This window comes from Mercenaria mercenaria, chromosome 4, assembly GCF_021730395.1.
Source record: "Mercenaria mercenaria strain notata chromosome 4, MADL_Memer_1, whole genome shotgun sequence".
Lineage (NCBI taxonomy): Eukaryota > Metazoa > Mollusca > Bivalvia > Venerida > Veneridae > Mercenaria > Mercenaria mercenaria.
The window spans coordinates 73391511-73396661 of record NC_069364.1 but is presented as its reverse complement, the minus strand read 5'-3'; the positions used below and the strand labels follow the sequence as shown (position 1 = coordinate 73396661).

At 33.8% G+C, this 5151-nt stretch overlaps 1 non-coding gene across 1 annotated transcript; it reads left to right on the top strand.

Moving 5' to 3' along the window:
* Positions 1 to 4612: 4612 nt before the first annotated feature.
* On the top strand, positions 4613 to 4705 carry Trnam-cau (transfer RNA methionine (anticodon CAU)). The gene is given in 2 exon segments: positions 4613 to 4649; positions 4669 to 4705. It is a non-coding gene; the product is annotated as a tRNA-Met (tRNA).
* Positions 4706 to 5151: the final 446 nt, after the last annotated feature.

The window sequence follows — 5151 nt, the reverse complement described above, 5'->3', positions numbered from 1 at the left end:
AAAAAAAAAGATTAGCCTTACTCTGAGATGCTTCTTCAACGTTTATAATATATAATCCGTTTAATATCAACGATATTTATTTTAAAACATACACATAACATGTACAACAAATTTTACCGTTTAAATACTTGGATTAGAAAACAAGCTAGTAGCTAATTATTAACTTATAAATTCCTTTCCAAGCCTATCAATAGAAGCTTAATGTATTACCTGACTCAAGAGCGTCCACAGCTTTTCCAGTAGTAGGGTCGAATACAGGCAGACTCTGGGTTGTTTCCTCAATTTCTATACTATGTTTTCTTGACTTAATATTTAACCTGACCCTGAGGAGCGTCCTCAACTATCATTATATACATATGCTATAGAAATTGAGTACGCACCTCGGAGAAAGGTGACACATTAAGCATATCTTATGAAAGTTGAGGACGCACCTCAGGGTCAGATTATAAACAACACCACTGTTTAAATGGAAATAAAGACGCTTTCCAGAATCATGTTACAAGACTCGTCTTTAGAGCAGGCTTAACCAGTTAAATACGTTCATTACTTTTGTTGACACCCACCTCATATAAAGAGTAATAATGAAAGAAAAAAAAAAGAAACAACAGAAACACAAAAACAATCTTCTTCCGCTAAATTTCATTAAATCCTTAGCAGTACTACAGTATATTTAAATGATCTATAAAATAGGGTTTTCCACCTTTATCTACTGAGAAAATCAGGAGTGTTTTTGTTTTCTTTTTTTTTTCTTTTTTTTTTGCGCTAAATTAAAGTTTGGGTGTAACACGGGCTGTCCCCCGCACTATCATAAAATGTGAAGGCAAACCTTCTCGCACTCTGCTCCCTGCTCTCATAAATGCTTATGTTCAATAGCTTTATTATACATTTTACTATGGAACGCCAAGGTATCGTTTTCTGGCTCCATTTAAAAATTACCCACCCTCTAAAAAATTATATTAAAGCTTTATATATCATCTAGATCTATTTTTTCAGTTTAGATAGATTTATATTTCTATTATCTATAAAAACTTTTGGTAGATCTATTACGGTAATTAATTAATTTATCGCCCGGGTTCGTATTAATTTAAGTACTACAATGAACATGTGTAATAGTTTACAAGTTTTCGATTTAAATATCCCTGATGAGTACTTTCAATGTAGGCTACTTAATGATTTAAACGTCTTTTTCGTTTCTAGCTGTTGCTTGCCACCGCGCTTAAACGCTGACAACTTTATCGTAATTTCATCGCTCCACCTACTTACTACGGACAGCCTATAACTGTATGATGCGTCCGATTTCCTGACTGTAGAGTGCGTCTTCGTATGTCTACGTGGGAGCTAGTGACTTTCACAGTATGGTTCCAATAAACAGGGGTCATTGTTTATTAGAAAGTGTGTCTGCTTGATACTTACTGATCAGTAAGTGAGAGAAGTAAAGTGTAGTTTATTATCAAACTTATATTTATATAATTATGTGATAACTTTAAAAATTCTGTTTTTTGGCATTTTTATTAAAAGTAACAAGTTTGTTGTTCAAACATAATAATAAAATAATAATAATAATCTGAAATACTGTTGAAAACGGATGTTTAAACAAATATCGCTTACATATCTACCCCCTGAAGCAAACTGGAGACAAAGCACGTTTTACAATATTATGAATATATTACTTTCAGCATTCGTCAGAATTTTCTAAAACCGTTAAATCAAATAATATTTTAGTTTCTATTGTAAAGTAAATATTATTTCTGTAACGGAATATAACGTAACATAATATAACATGTACGCTGTATGTACAAATCGTAGCATGTGGTCACAACTGATTTGGAATAACTGATTTTTCAAATTTATGCTTCCCTTTTACATTCTACACGTTTTGTGCTTATTATTTGCTGTGTTATATGCAAAATCATACCTATTAAAAGTAATACTTCTATCAAATATGTAATTATAATGCGCACTATAATTCATGTCGACGTTTATTATGAATGAAATTGTGCTCGGAACCAGTCTGCAACAAGTAGGCTTCTTTTAAAAAAGAAACCTAGGAGAGGTTCAGTGTTGCTCCTTTTAAAGTTATATCAGAGACATAGATAACAATTGTTACCTATGTCTCTGGTTATATGATAGGCTGAAAAACAGTTTTCCCTGTTGCAGGTCACTGTGACCTATTAGGGGTCATAGTCACTGTGACCATGGCCTAATGACCTCAAAATCAATAAGTCATCTTCATAATTAACCTCCAACAATCCAAGGACTGTAGCCCCAAGCATTGCCTAGTTACTGAATTTCATTAGCTACCACTGCAATAATTGTACACTGAACTTGGCCCTGGTGAAAGCTGCCAAATTAGCATCTTACTATTTTAGCGAGAACCTCACCTGGCAGGCATGTTTGTCAAACTGCCCCGTTCGTTTTGGCCCCGAGAAGCTTTAGAAAAGCTTAGAAGAAAATCCCAATCGAACGGACGTCTGTCGGAAGTGAAGAAATATATCATTCTTTTTTTAAATGTATTTTTTCAGAGATTTTTATTGTTAATGTGTTATTTGAAAAAGGAATTCTAAACATTTTTTGTTTTAGTTTATTACTCAGTTTGTACTGGGAAGAACATAGAAAGGGAATTGCAACGCCACTGATAAGCCGATAGATTATTGATTTTTCATTGCCGTGCCTCGACACCGTTGTGGAAGTGTATTATCATTGCTCCAGGTTTGTAAGGTTTATATGTCGAATTGCCGCCTTGTTTTGATCACGTGATTAACATCTCCGACTATCGGGTGGAAGACACAGAAGCTCGGAAGAACTCCTCTTATTCCGGCAGATCTTCCGAACGGGGCAAACGAACCCGCCAGTTAAACAATAAATTCATTTAATTGAATGAAATACTATAGTACATTTTAACGTGATTCAGTTCATATGCATATCTTTGAATACTGCGATTAGAGAATAGTAAATATATATATATATATATATATATATATATTTTTTTTTTTTTTTTTTTTTTTTTTTTTTTGTTAATAACTAAACCGTTTCCAACATTTGTAACAATAGCATTACACTATATTTCTTTACTTTAAACGAACAATTATTTTCGTCTTAGAGGTTTTTAAAACTTACTTGTGCGCATTTGGCCATTTTAGACTGGCTCACCGTAATTTTCGCTAGAAAATGAAATCTAACGCCACAAAATTAGTAGATTAGTCTAAATCCTCCTAGTTTGAAAGCCAACACTATGGAGGTCTTAATAGACCTCTCCAATAAGTCTGGTTGGTTTCGTAATGTTTGCTCGATGAGCTATTTACTAGTATTAACCGAGGTGGTCGCTGGAATCCAGAGCATAAACATTATGAAAGTGTTTCGATATTTTTTGTTAAATACATCTTACATTTCGCATGATTTATTAGCCTTATCTTTGCATATTAGACTGTGTGCACTATGTCATTGTGTTTTACCTATTACCAAAGACGAAAAAGTTCCATTCATAAGGCTATTTCATTCATAGAGGGCGAATTAATTTACCTTCATTATGTTATATTTTCTAATGTTATCTGAAAGGATAACACAGAGATGTATGATTTACAGAATCACGTTGAAGTTATATCGCATTCTATGTATTTTGGACAGCTATACATATTTATATGCCATACATGTTATTACTTAGCTAAAAAATTTCAGCTCAGAGATGTTTATATGCTGTTCCGGATCTCTGAGCTTTATATGGTAGCCAGAACTTGTTATTAAAGTACTGTATTCTGATGAAATGTTAGGGCTATTTCGGGGGTGATTGTTTAATGGTTGCTTTTAGGCAGATCATATTAAAAAGAATCTTGACCGTATTGTTAACTCTGGGGCTTATCGCTAGGTTCGTAGACAGGAGAATACAGCACTTATAATATTGCACAAAAGCGTACTTCTACTTCTATTGGATACTCGTCTGCAAATCCACTACGTACCGAAAAACACTTGATATTTCTTTCACAAATCACGGCCTGTGCACAATTTAAAGGACCCCGAGATTTAAGACTTCAAGGTTTTATTTATTTTAGAATTAGCTCTATGGCTCATTTAAAGCATATTTCATACTAAACAAATAAAAAGTCAAATTACTTGCAATAATCACAAAATATTAGCTTGCTTGTCGGTAATTTAAAGTATTTGTGTAAAAACAATTGCTTTGGGGTAAAATATTAAACGGCTGATGTCGATTTTCACAGATTACAGATTTTTAATGGACTAGAATCTAGTTTACCTGTGTTGGTGGACATTGTAAATAATGCAAGCATTTCTTCCCGTAGATGTCTAAAAATATGGTTGATTAATAAAAACCTAGATCTACCAGCCTTAAATTTGTAACAGAAGATCGTAATTTCACAACTACTGATCGTTAACCGAACAACTATTGTTGTCAGTTAAAACGTCCACGCAGGAGGATTTTTTCTCTCGAAAAGTCATGTTTAATTAAAATTGACCAAATGCACTTGAAAAATGTAGTATTAGATTTATTAGTAATTTGTTGTTTGTTTTTTTGCTAAAATATAAAAATGTCAAACTGAATGTAGTCTTTAGATCCAGAATATGTTTATAAATGATAAACACGTGCGGAAACTCAAGTGCCTCGGTAGCGCAGTAGGCAGCGCGTCAGTCTCATAATCACACGCTAACAAGCGTATCTGAAGGTCGTGAGTTCGATCCTCACCCGGGCACATACTTTTCGTGAATCTAACTACAGTAATCAAACGGATTAGAAAATTAGAACGTTATTCCTTTTACATTCCCGACATGTTATAAATGGTCGCTGTACTTATGCCTCCCCGAGTCTAATCCTGTCACATTGCCTATACATGTATATAAGAAAACTGTAACCGATTCTATTTTTTGAGAGGGTAGGTGTACGTGCAGGCCCCTATTATCTTTTGACCTGTCAAAACGGAACTGCAGTTGTTTTTCTTCATTAAAATCAGTCCAAATGATAGGACGTTTCGGAACAGCGGACAACTTTGACTGTCACTGTTACACTGATGACAACTATAAAATATCAGATCATAAAAGAGTCATCCTGATAAGCCAAATGAGTAAGTCTACATTAAAATCTGTTATTATTAAAACTTTAAACACATTTTATGGCTAGTCCAGCCGATCTGCTGACCCATA